This window comes from Podarcis muralis, chromosome 10, assembly GCF_964188315.1.
Source record: "Podarcis muralis chromosome 10, rPodMur119.hap1.1, whole genome shotgun sequence".
NCBI lineage: Eukaryota > Metazoa > Chordata > Lepidosauria > Squamata > Lacertidae > Podarcis > Podarcis muralis.
This window is the reverse complement of record NC_135664.1, coordinates 23,242,808-23,255,227: the sequence shown is the minus strand read 5'-3', so window position 1 is coordinate 23,255,227 and position 12,420 is coordinate 23,242,808. Positions and strand designations below refer to the sequence as shown.

At 45.8% G+C, this 12,420-nt stretch overlaps 1 protein-coding gene across 1 annotated transcript in view; it reads left to right on the top strand.

The window, feature by feature from the left end:
- Window positions 1-2,325: 2,325 nt before the first annotated feature.
- The window catches only part of MET (MET proto-oncogene, receptor tyrosine kinase), a 94,409-nt gene continuing 84,314 nt past the window's right edge, over window positions 2,326-12,420 (top strand). The window contains exon 1 of the mRNA XM_028746295.2: window positions 2,326-2,458. The gene's annotated coding sequence lies outside the window, so the exon portion shown is untranslated. The remainder of the gene's footprint in view (window positions 2,459-12,420) is intronic.

The window sequence follows — 12,420 nt, the reverse complement described above, 5'->3', positions numbered from 1 at the left end:
TCATCTAGTCCAACCCCCCACAAGGCAAGAATCTTTTTGCCCAATGTGGGACTCAAACACACGTCCCTGAGATTAAAAGTCTCGTGCTCTACCCACTGAGCTATTGCATGGTTTCCTTCACAATTTTCTGCCGGTGTAGTTATTCACTCTACTGTTCCCCTCCTGAGAACTGAGGCTGAAAGAATGGGAGTTGCTTAAAGTTGGGACTATGAGTCTATGGCACAAGACCCTTCATGAATCTGCAGTGCTGTGTGCTGTTAATTCCATTTACAGATAGGGAATTTGTGATGACAGAATAGAACTTTAGCAGGGACAGGCAGCGAATCCATGACAGAAAATAGTTTAATGCATCAGGACATCCCAAGGGGCAAGCAGTTCTAAAGTGGAAGAGTCAACCTCAGAAATGATTGGTATATACACACTGTGCTACCAAGGTACACATTGTTCCATAACTGGCTGCTTCCCAACCTGTTGCTCTTGAGCTCAATAAATACTGGAAGAAAAGTAGCTGTGACAATGGTTTTGTTTCTGGTGGGGAGGTTAGACCAAGTGGAGCAGAGGTAGATTTAGGAGAGGGCGGCCTGACCTGGTCGCCGAGCCATAAGGGTGCTTCAGCGGGCACTGCAACAATGACGATCAACGAAGGGTGAGAGGCTTGGGGGTGCTGGAAATTGCCATTGCACAGAGCACCACTGAAATTTTAAAGCCCAAAGTCTGCCACTGGGTGGAGAAGGGAGGAGCCGTAGTTTTACATGCGAAGAGAATAGAGGGAAGTGTTATGTACGGAAGTTCTCACCCTGGGCCTGCAAGGGGATACTGTAGATAGTTTTCACTCAGGTCCACATATGCAAATAAGGGATTGAAAGTGACATTCAGTGATTGGATAGTTACAGAAAGTGGTTACTGTTGCGTTCTAGTGGAGCTCTATATAAGCAGGCTGGCTGAACCCTTCAGTTCAGTTCAGCCTGTGAATACACAAGAGTTGTTTGAAGAATTGCTGTGTTGTCTGATATGTTCACCCACAGCTTAACAGGAAGGAGATTGGCTTTGGTGCTGTGAACTTCCCCCACCTTCTTCTTCTTTGGCGATCACTTGTAGCTGAGTAAGATTGTCTTCCATAAACACGGTTTTAACAGTGAGTCTGTAAGTGACTGTGGAGGCCAATTCTGGGTCCACACATCCTTCCACACTCCATCCACAGCTGCCTGTAGCATTTTTAAGGCATAGGGACTAATGGCAACCAGTGATCTCCAGGTAGCCACCGCTTCTCCAGATGTGCACATGCAGCCAAAGTTGTGTGCCCCATTGAAAAAAGACAAGGCCCCTTCACTTTGAGTAGAAGAGAGTTTCAGTAGATGCAGTTTGCCTTCCGCACAACTATTCCAAGAGAAGAAACTCTGACTTCTTCCTTTCATGTGGCTACTCTAAACCCCAAGGACACATGCTATTTCCGAACTGAGGAGCATAGGAGCCAACTCCGAGGGGCCGTGGTTCCTCCCCCATTAAACATTTGAGGGGGCAGCCCCCAAAGTTAATGGGCATTGCCATTCATATGGTGCGGGTGCTCCCTGTCATGTGATCAGTTATGCAGGGTGGGGCTTACTTGCCCCCCTCCAAAATATGTTTTTCAGGTTGGCACCCCTGTCGAGCAGCGAGGGTTTTGTCACTGATTGCTTTAATACGTGAAATGCACACAGCGAGCCCCCCCTCCCCGCCCCAGACAATGAAAGGCTTGTTAACAATTGAAGCGCTTCTCCGCGCGCTGACGGGAGCTCCTGGGAAACTGCTTTCGTCCTTCCCCTCGGCGGGCCCTGGAAGCCCCGCGTTTCCTCCCGAAGCCCTCTTTCCTCTCCTGGCTTGAGAAGGAAAGGCTCGGGGAGGAAACCACCTGAGGCCTGGCGGTGGGTGGGTGGCTGGTGTGCTTGGGAGGGCTGAGGTGAAGGAGCGGGGCGGAATTGGCGGGAACGGGCCCTGAGGCGCGTCGAGCTGCTCCGCCGAGGCCTCTCCGCGCGCCAAGAGAAAGAACTCGCCACACGTTGTAGCGTAGTCGCTACTGAGCCAGCGAGGCGCGCTTTGCCTTTCTGTGGCAGCGAGCGCCCGCCCCGCTCCGGCTCCACTGGTGAGTCAGCGGCAGGTCAGGAGTATCGCGCGGGAAGGGAGGGGTTGCGAGAGGCAGTGGCGGCGCGGATTTGCCGCTGGGAGCCGCCACCAGAGCGAGCGAGAGAGGGAGGCTCGGGCGAGCCCCGTCGGCGAGCGCCAGAGGTTGACTTGGAGGCAGCGCCGGCGGCGTCGCCGCCCTCTCATTTCCCTCCAGGTGGCTCAGGGAAGAGAAAGGAAAAGGGACGCTTGGCGGGGCGGCTGCTGGTGCGCTCGGTGGGACCGTCGGTGGCGGCATCCAGATGTGAGGCAACTCGCCGGCGGCGGAACAGCTGCGCCCTCCCCGCCTTCCGCGAGCAAGGTACGGCCAAAACTACAGGAGAGCCCCGCAGGTTGCAGCGGGGAAGGGGAAGGGGGGAGAAGGGCGGCTGCGTCGGAGCGGGGACACTTGCTTCGGAGCGTGGCACAGCCCGACCCTGGACGCCTTTTCTTCAGGAGCAGGTCCCGCTCCGTCGTGAGCGTTGTGTTTTGAGCGCGCTTTGGGCAGCAGGTTCGATCCTCTCTCGCTCCAATCGGGGATTGATTTCGGACCAGGGCGTTATTGATATGGTTCAGTCTGGGCGCCTGGGAAAGTCCTGAGAGGTTGGCGCAGATGCGGACGGCCTTTCCTTGCCCCCACCCCCGCCATGAATCTGGATCCTAGGAGCCAACTCCTAGGGGTCGAGGTCTCTCCCCCCCCTAAAATATTTGAGGGGGCGCCTCCCCCCAAAGTTGATAGGCATCGCCATTCCAATGATGCGCGTGCACTAGATCATGTGATCGATTATGTGGGGCGGGGCTCACCTCCCCCCCCCCCTCAACATTTTATTCAAGTTGGCACCCCTGATCCGGATTGAGGAGTTTTCCAGCCTCTCTCCTCCCCGCCGCAAAGGATGTGACATTTCAGGGGGGAGGCTTGCTTGGCGCCTCGTTTTGCAGCTCAGCCCCACGCATCTCTTACTCGGGAGGAAATCCCGTTTAACTTTATCACGAGGCTGATTCTCAGGTAAGTAAAAGAGGGTATATATAGGATCAGCCGGGGAGGCATTCCAGCGGATTCGAGTTGTGACGGCGGCGCGATTTAAGGCGATTGCACTTCCTCGTAGCGATCGCTGATCCGGAGTAAGCGGTGGCTGGCGAGTGGCTGCTTGATCATAATCGTCGAGGAAATGAGTAGCTGGAATGTTTCTTTGGCTGCCGCTGCTCTTGGAGATCAGCCTGGACTTGGCAGGGCTCAGCCCCCCAGACCTGCGCGCGGTGCCAGAGCTCATTCCGAGAGCATGTGCAGGGAAAGAGATGAGAAGGCTTTCAAGCATGTGCAAGGTGCTTTGCCTCTTCGCCGAGGAAGCCAGCAGGAGTGCCAACTTGAATAAAAAAAATCGGGGGGGGGAGCCCCGCCCCACATTATCGATCACATGGTGCGGAGCACACACACTATTTGAATGGCAATGCCTATCAGCTTTGGGGGGCCTGCCCCCCTCAAATATCTTATGGGGAGGGGGGCAAAGGTCCCTAGGCGGTGATTCCTCTGGCAGCCAGCTCGGGTGCATTTGAGATGGTCAGAAGCGCCACGTGATATGCAGGTAGGGGTTTTCCTCCCCAGAATGACCCGGTATGCACCCGTGGGACTTGCATTTGCCTCCTCGCAAGGGATTCATGGTTTAGCCCCCCAGGCGTATGGGATTTAGGGGGGAAGAGCTTCCAACAGGCACCTATTTCTTAAAATCGATGCTATCCCTGTTGCTTGGATCTTGGGCTTCGCTCAGGACGGCCTGAGATCTATTCGGGTCTGGTGCGGTGATTTGATTCCTAGTTGGGCTGGAGCGCAAGGGAATCTGCGCTTTCTAGAGAGAGAGTGGGTGGGTGGGAAGAATTGCTGAGCTCACTGGAAGGAACCGAGAGTAAGCCAAAACCTTTCCTCGCTGCGAGGTGATTGAAAGGAGATCCTGGATGATTCAGGGGTGACTCGTTCCTTAAAGAGGAGGGGGGGCAGAAAGCAGCGAAGTGCCTGGAGGAGGCAGCTTGCAACGCGGCTTGCTTACAAAGAAGTTTTTGAGCCACCCGCAATCTGACTCAGAGCAGAGCCGCTGGATAAGGAAGCGCAGGGAGAGTCCTCGAGGCAAGGTGAAGGAGAGGCTCGCTTCCCTGCACGCCTGTTCCGGCAGCCTTGCCCGGAGGGAGCGATTTATTCAGCCTAACTACAGGTGGATAGTGCATCTGTTCACAGCCCGCCTAACTACCGAAGTTCCTCACTTCACCCTGAACTTGTAACTGGTGGTAGGCGGGCTGTCCTGCTGTGAATGTGGCCAGCGGTGGTGGTTGGTTGAGCCTGGTAGGGCAAGCCCAATAGCTAGTGGAGCCAGAATCAGTTGGTTGAGCATGAGGCTGTTAATCTCCAGGTTGTGGGTTCGAGCCCCAAGTTGGGCAAAAAGATTCCTGCATTGCAAGGTCGACCTTGTAGTCCCTTCAAAATCTTTGGGTCTAATCTTGTCCCCATCCTCCCTGTTGCTGACTTCTACAAGGGCAATTCTGTGGCTAAGGAGGAGGAAGTTTGTTGGGTGGTGCCAAACTCCTGGACTGGTTGCAAGTAAGTAAGGACGCAGGCAGGTGGGATGGTGGTAGGTATAATGCCAGCAGTGGATTGGTTTGAAAACAAATAAACCACCCTTTCTTCGAAGGGCTTTATTCCTTTCCCCCACCCCACCCCACCCCCATTTTTGGTATTTGCACTGGGAGGCTTAATGGGATCCAGTTTGACTGTTATAATTTTGAGGAAGCAAGACCTGCCCATGGGACTCTGAATCAAAAAGTGCAGATAACAAAAAATAAATAAATAAATCCTGTGGGTCTATTTTGGAATAGTATGTTGTCTGAGATGTGGCTTGCAGCCATCATTTTTGCATTTCCAAACTATCTTAATCAAAGTTACTTTTTAAGTGATGACCCAAAATACTTATGCAAAGAAACTTGGGACACAGGCAATGGCGTGGCAAGAAATACTATATGAATGCATTCCATCCCGTTCTCTTGTGGACCCTATTCCATTCTTTTGAGGGTGGGCTTCTTGTTATAATACATGTTGCAATGTGTGCGTGAACACTTGTTTTTATGGTCCAAAAAGACAATATTAGCCAAGACTATGTCATTTACATCACATATTAAAGCATGCTGCTGGAATTCATCATTGGGTTCCAGATGTTGTTGAAATGCAACTCTAATCAGCCCCAGCCAGCATGACCAATATTATTTATTTATTTATTTATTCATCCATTACTCGCCCTAAGGTCTCAATGGTTGGGGTTTATAGCAGTTGTAGTCCAGCAACATCTAAAGGGATATATCCCTCTGGTGTAAACGTGAAGTGATCCATTAATAACTTACAGTGCAAGCCTATACATTACCACTCAGAAGTAAGCCCCATTGAGTTCAATAGTATCAGGAAAGTGTCCTTAGAGCTGCAGCCTTAAATTAAAGATGCTATACTACGTTGGCTAGTAGAGTAGTGTTACAAAGACATTTTTAAAGAGTAAGACTTGGGTTTATAATCTGTACTAATCAAAAGAGATCAAGGAAATAATAGTAATTGCATAGTCAAATACTTTAGACCCTTAATACTTTTTTGGGAGGGGGGAGTTAAGTTCTGTTTAAATCAGTGCTTCCAATCAGTGCTAATAAATGTGTTAGAACTATACATCTGGGGATAGTGGGGGCAGGTGGGAACACAAAATACTGCTCAATTCAAAGTTTAGAAGTGACCGAATTTTTTGCGTACAGCTGTTTGTAATGAATCTGGATATTGCACACTGCTTGTGCGTCATGTGACTTGAGTTGATGCTCTGTGATCCTAGTATGTGAAGGTGGATGGTATGCATGGTTTATGTATAACATGCTTCAGCAGGTGTGTGCAAGTGGTTGCCTGGCCTCTCCTCGTTCTAGTAAACTGATAGGGTGACATATTTTGAGTAATTTTGCAAGAGAAGCTAAGAAAGGGATGAGGAAGCTATGACTCTCAATATGTTGTTGGACTCAAGCTCCCATCATCTCATTCCTGACCAGTCCAGCAACATCAGGAGTGCCCCAGGGTCTCCATCCTTGATAGTACAGAGCTGTACTTCTGGTGTAGAAGTGTGTTTTCTACAAATTTAGTACTGAAGTTTGTTTTTGTGGTGTAAACTTTGCTGATGAGGATTACATTAATGGCTCCAGTAGAATGGGTCACAGATAGTGTCTTGAATTAACCCCTCCAGATAAGAAAGAGATAGCTTGCCCTGGATCTTGTGACAGACTTGGGGATTCATAGTTAGCCACCCTGGACCAGAGGGGTTCCCAAACTGGAGCCCTCCAAATGCAGCAGCATAGCTAGCTGCTCAGGTGCCCCGGGGCGGCACTCATGCCCATTTTGGGCAGCAACCCCTTCTGATGCTATCATAACTAGTCTTGGTGCAGAAAGATGGGGAATCTTTTGATATTGCTACATGCACTGTAGATGGAGCAAAGTCATGTTGCAGCATGAGTGGGCATACATCAAAACAAAAATGGAGCAGCCTTAGCTAAACCACTCTTCATCTTCACCCTTCTTTTGAGCTATTCCATCCTACACAGCATGAAATGTGGTGGCATTAAAAAAAAAAGTGTTGGCCTATATTTCTTTTAACACTACAGTGGTACCTCGGGTTACCGTACATACGCTTCAGGTTACATACACTCCGCTAACTCAGAAATAGTGCTTCAGGTTAAGAACTTTGCTTCAGGATAAGAACAGAAATCGGGCTCCGGCGGCGCAGCAGCAGCAGCAGCAGCAGCAGGCCCCATTAGCTAAAGTGGTACTTCAGGTTAAGAACAGTTTCAGGTTAAGAACAGACCTCCGGAACGAATTAAGTACTTAACCTGAGGTACCACTGTATTACAAATTTAATAATGTAAAAACATGCTGGCAATAATATAGCTCTTTTGAACCTTTGAAAATACTATGTATTTACTGTTACGACACTGATGTTTGTTTTAAATAGATCAGAGATCATTGACTGCATTGTCACCATGCAGTGTAAATTGTATTCTAGTCACCACTTAGTGCAGATCTATGTAAGGACTTGGTGGCCTGAATGTTCAACAAGTAGTTGGCTCTCTGCTCAGCAGGCATTCAGCAAGACAACAGAGCAAAGAATGCACTGTGCTAAACAATCTGCAATTCCTTACAATGGACTGCTAATACTGGATCATATGGGAGAATTAAAAGCACCTTGTTCATGGTTAATGTCACCTGTAGAGCTTGAGGGATGTGGGATTCCTTTATATCTCACCATGCTTTTTTTTTTTAAAAAAAAATCACATTTAAAATTGCTTCTGATTCCACTCTTGTAAAATTATCTACCATTTAATCTTTATCTATGAGTATAGCACAGCATTCATTTGTACCTTGGTGGGCTGATTACTGCCATCGCTGGTGAGGATTTGGGGGAAGGACATGTTGGGGGTGACAGGGGTGAGATGGCTTTGTAGCTATGTATGAGAATAATGTACTAGCAGAAGAGCAGGTTGGAAAACTGTAAACCCCATGAGATCAGGCTCATGAAGCCTGCAATTCTTGCTTACTAGGAACGATGCCCCATTTAGCATAGCAAAACTTATTTGCAAGTACACTTGCCTAGGATTGTTCTCTTAGTGTCCCATGATCGTTTTTATAGTATGCCTTTGGCAAGAGGATGACACAACTCTTTGTCAAAGAGAAAATTAGGAGAGGTGTTGTATCTAACATTGCATTAAATTCAACTGACAACTGCATTTCATCGCAGTTGTTTCCATAAATCTGACAGACTGCCAGAAGACTTGTTGAGTTGCATCTTTTGGCCTTAAAGTTCCAAGATGTGCAGTTATGCTCCTATTGTTCTCTTTCCAACTTTGAGAAGGAACATTATGGAGGCCAGTAGCGAGTTTTTGCTGTTTATCTACCGGCTTGGGTTCAAATGCTAGCTTCTTTTAGACTAGTCAACGAGAGCCTAATTACTTATCTGGGTTATTTGTCCAATGTGACTAGTTTTAAAGGAGGGTGCATTTGAGCAATCGGGAGGGTGGCAGACCCAGTTCCCACTCATTCCCAAGCCATGGTAATCTCTCTATATAACTCTCTGGGTTGGCAACATGAGGGGCCAATTGTACTTGACAAGGAGGTTGGGTTTGCCTCAGAACCTCCTGTTATTGATTTCCACTGTACATAATTCATATCTGCAACAGTCTTGTGTGTCATCTTGTTTCTACTGTAAATAGAGACAAGAGTCAGAACACAGTTCATGCCTTTTGTAATTGATTTCATTCTGGCACTAGTGGATGCGAATGACAAACTGAATCCAGGCACTCACCTGCCTTTCAGAGGTGAATGGCCCAGACACAATGAAATTTGCTGATCCCTGAAGATTTGGTTCCATAAGCACAATCTCCCTTTAATGCTATCTTTAGGTGGGCATTTTGACCAGGTTCACCTGGCTCTAACTAGTGTTTCTACCTCAAGATTTGGCAACCATAATCCATGCTCTACTTGATAACTTTAATGTTCATGTAAGGCATACACCCCCAAACTCGGCCCTCCATATGTTTTGGGACTACAATTCCCATCATCCCTGACCACTGGTCCTGTTATCTAGGGATGATGGGAGTTGTAGTCCAAAAACATCTGGAGGGGCAAGTTTGGGGGTGCCTGATGTAAGGCTTCCCTTGGAAAGTACAGTGGTATCTTGGGTTACAGATGCTTCAGGTTACAGACTCCACTAACACAGAAATAGTACCTCGGGTTAAGAACTTTGCTTCAGGATGAGAACAGAAATTGGGCAGCGGCGTGGTGGCAGCGGGAGGCCCCATTAGCTAAAGTGGTACCTCAGGTTAAGAACAGTTTCAGGTTAAGAACAGACCTTCAGAATGAATTAAGTTCTTAACCCGAGGTACCACTGTATTCAGAAGTTGCAGCTTGTACTGCATATGGATCTCCATGTTTTTGAATTGGGAGAACCACAGTTATCTTACAAGTGCTGCACAGGATTCCTATTGGCTTCTTCTGGGCACATTTCAAAGTTATAATGCTTCACTCTTTAAACCCAGATGTTTCTGAACTACAGCTGACCGCTGACCATACTTGCTTGGGCTGATGGGAGTTGCAGTTCAGCAACATCTGGAGGGCCAAAGATTCCCTACTTCTGCCTTAAAACCTTCTGTTTGGCTCCAGTGTACCATGGGAAATAGCTCTTGCTTTATAATTGGCACTGTGACAGGTATTTGGTCACCCTTCATTTCTGTGAAATAAGCTATGTATATATTAATTTGCACGTTGTGGGACCACTTTGGTTTTAACAAGAAAACAAAAATTGTAGTATTGTGTCAACTATATGTAGTGTGTCTTCATATCTGCAAATAAGAATAACCTCTCATTCAAAGTGAGGCTTTCCATTGTGTCTGGATCTTTCTCCTAAACAGCACTAGTCCCCCCCCCCTTCCATTGGCAATTATTTTAAAAGTATTTATAATTCATACATAACAGCTGACACAAGCATGTTAGCAGAAACGCTTTTAAAATCAATTTCTTCACCCAAGGGAAATGTTGTGTAGATGACACTTTAAAGACAAGAATAATTAAGTGACCTTTCTCTTACGCCCCCTCCCCCACACCAATTTAAGCACAAATCTGGTCTCCTCTGAGCTCTTGGAAAATCCAAGAACATTCATTACTATGAGAATCTTTAACCTTGTTGTGTGTTGTTTCATATACCTTTTAGGAAATCAAATCAGCATTACAATCTAATCTCCACAGTCATCCCAACAAAGAGCATTGTGCTAACTTGTTCCTTTCAGTGTTAACAAATCTTTGGAATTGTCAAGCTATTTGCCTCCAGGAAGGCAGTGTGTTATATAGGGTAATGATTGTTGTAGGACCAAATTTCTATGGTCCACATGAAATTAATTGGGTGTGGGATATAGTCACAGAAGGACTGGGTTTCTTTCATTGGGTTGTCCATTTGACTATGCTGGTGGTCGCAAAAAAAAAAAAGTGAGCTAAAGTATGGAATGGAGCAAGTGGTATTATGATAGTTCAGTTGTTTAGAGCGTGGTGCTACTAACTCCAAGGTTGCAGGTTTGATCCCTGAATGGGACAGCTTCATATTCAGGTTGGACAAGATGATCCTCAGGGTCTATAATACTATGATATTTGTATGTCACCAGTGTCAAAGCTTAGCTTTTTCTTTTCATGTTTTAATGAAATGAAAAGTATTCTGGAGAGGTGATGTTAAGGTATTGATATCTACATTTTAAAGTACTGTATAAATGGCCACAGGGTTACAAATTACTTCTGTGTAAATATATGTTCTTCTACCACAAGTCCTCTTCAACAAAAAGGTCTTTGTGGAATGTCCTGCTGATGTCCTGTATTTTGAATAACCGTTTGTGCTATTCAGAAGTCAGTCTTGTATCCTGTGCACTAATGAATGGGATCTAAGGATACAATCTATAGGAATGTGTCCAAGCAGTTTCTTATTGATAGTGGTGGTACTCTCCCTATTTTGGGGCAAGTAGCAGGGAAAGTTGCCACCACCCACATGGATTTCCCAGGAGACTTCCTCAGCATATTCTTGCTATAGAAAAGGGGTTATATGAATGCCTGAAGAACTACCAGTCTTATCTAACAGAATGGATAGAAGAATGACTCAAAGCAGGGAAATGTAATGGAATGGTGGCCCATGCAAGAGTTAGAGAAGTCTTCCCCAAACTACTGTTTTCCAGTTGTCTGATCCAAAACATTTTGGAGGGCACTCAATAGGTTGAGTTAGAGTGATCGTGGAGAATGAGACATAAGACAGGGAGTAAAGAGCTAATTTTTTTTTAAGGCAATCATTTCTTCTAGTTCAGGATATTAAAGCTATTTTTTTACTTACCAAATGGATACTTTTTCCAGCTCTGCTATCAATGACAATATTTACTGGTATTTAAATTATGGTGTTCAAGATTCTGGATTAGGAGATCGCTCCACCTCTGCTGACTTTGAATTATGCACTTGAGTAAAGATCCTCCTGCTCTCTGTGGATCAGTATATGTTGGTAGCAGACTGCTTTAAGGAATGTTAAGGAAAGTCTGAACTTGGTGGGCCTATTGAACATTTTAGCCAGTGACCTCTAAGGAGACAGGACCCTGGAACTTCGCATCCTAAAATTTGGCTGTTATACCAACTAGGAGTGTGAAATATGTTTTTCCAGCTTTGGCTTGTACCCTTGGCTGTGAAAGTCTTAGAAAATTGTTCTTCCCATGCAAATCTGTAATTAATATAAATATGTTTTGTGTGTTTATGCTTATTGAATTTTAGCTCTCACAAAGCACAAAAAAATGTGAAGAAGTGTTCTTTTTAATTTTCACAATTTTCATACAGTGGTGCCTCGCAAGACGAAATTAATTCGTTCCGCGAGTTTTGTCGTCTTGCGATTTTTTTCGTCTTGTGAAGCACGGTGTCGGGAAAGTTTTGGAAAAGCTTCAAAAACCTCAAAAAGCTTTAAAAACCTCAAAAAAGTTCTATGAGTTGCTCCTCGAAGTCAAGTCGCAACTGTATTAACGGTGTTAAGAAAAAGGAAACAAACTTGCAAGACGTTTCCGTCTTGCGAAGCAAGCCCATAGGGAAAATCGTCTTGCGAAGCAGCTCAAAAAACAAAAAACCCTTTCGTCTAGCGAGTTTTTTGTCTTGCGAGGCATTCGTCTTGCGAGGTACCACTGTATTGTATATTAGTCCCACCAACATTTCTATGGTTGCTTTATACTTCTTTGCACTGTCTTTTCTTTCTCCTCATTAAAGTTTCACCTTATATGCACCAAACTTTTGTGTTCGTCCTGTGTTCATCCTTTACATGAATATTAACCCCATTTAAGCAGCATAAAGTGCCCCAGAAACATTTTTCTTTCAGATAAGTTGATCCAGACCTATAAATTTTAAGAATTAAGCTTAGCAACTAGATACGTGACATTTATTGAAATTCATTCTTTGCCATTGAGCTCATTGCTTTTAGAAATATTGAGAATAGTACGGAATTGCAAATGCAATTTGATTAAATCTGCAGTTGTTACTCTTTGCCTTCTGAAAATTGATTTCCCTCCCCTGAGCTCCAGTTGACTGCTGATTAAGAGCTCTGCACTGAGTTGAATAGGTTACATTTGTTTGTTTTCCCCCCTTTGTGCAAGTTTTAACTGGCCATGAAATGCAATGAAAACGTTAATATAATCCTGCCTCTGCTGTAATGTGTAAGTTTACTTAGAAATAGC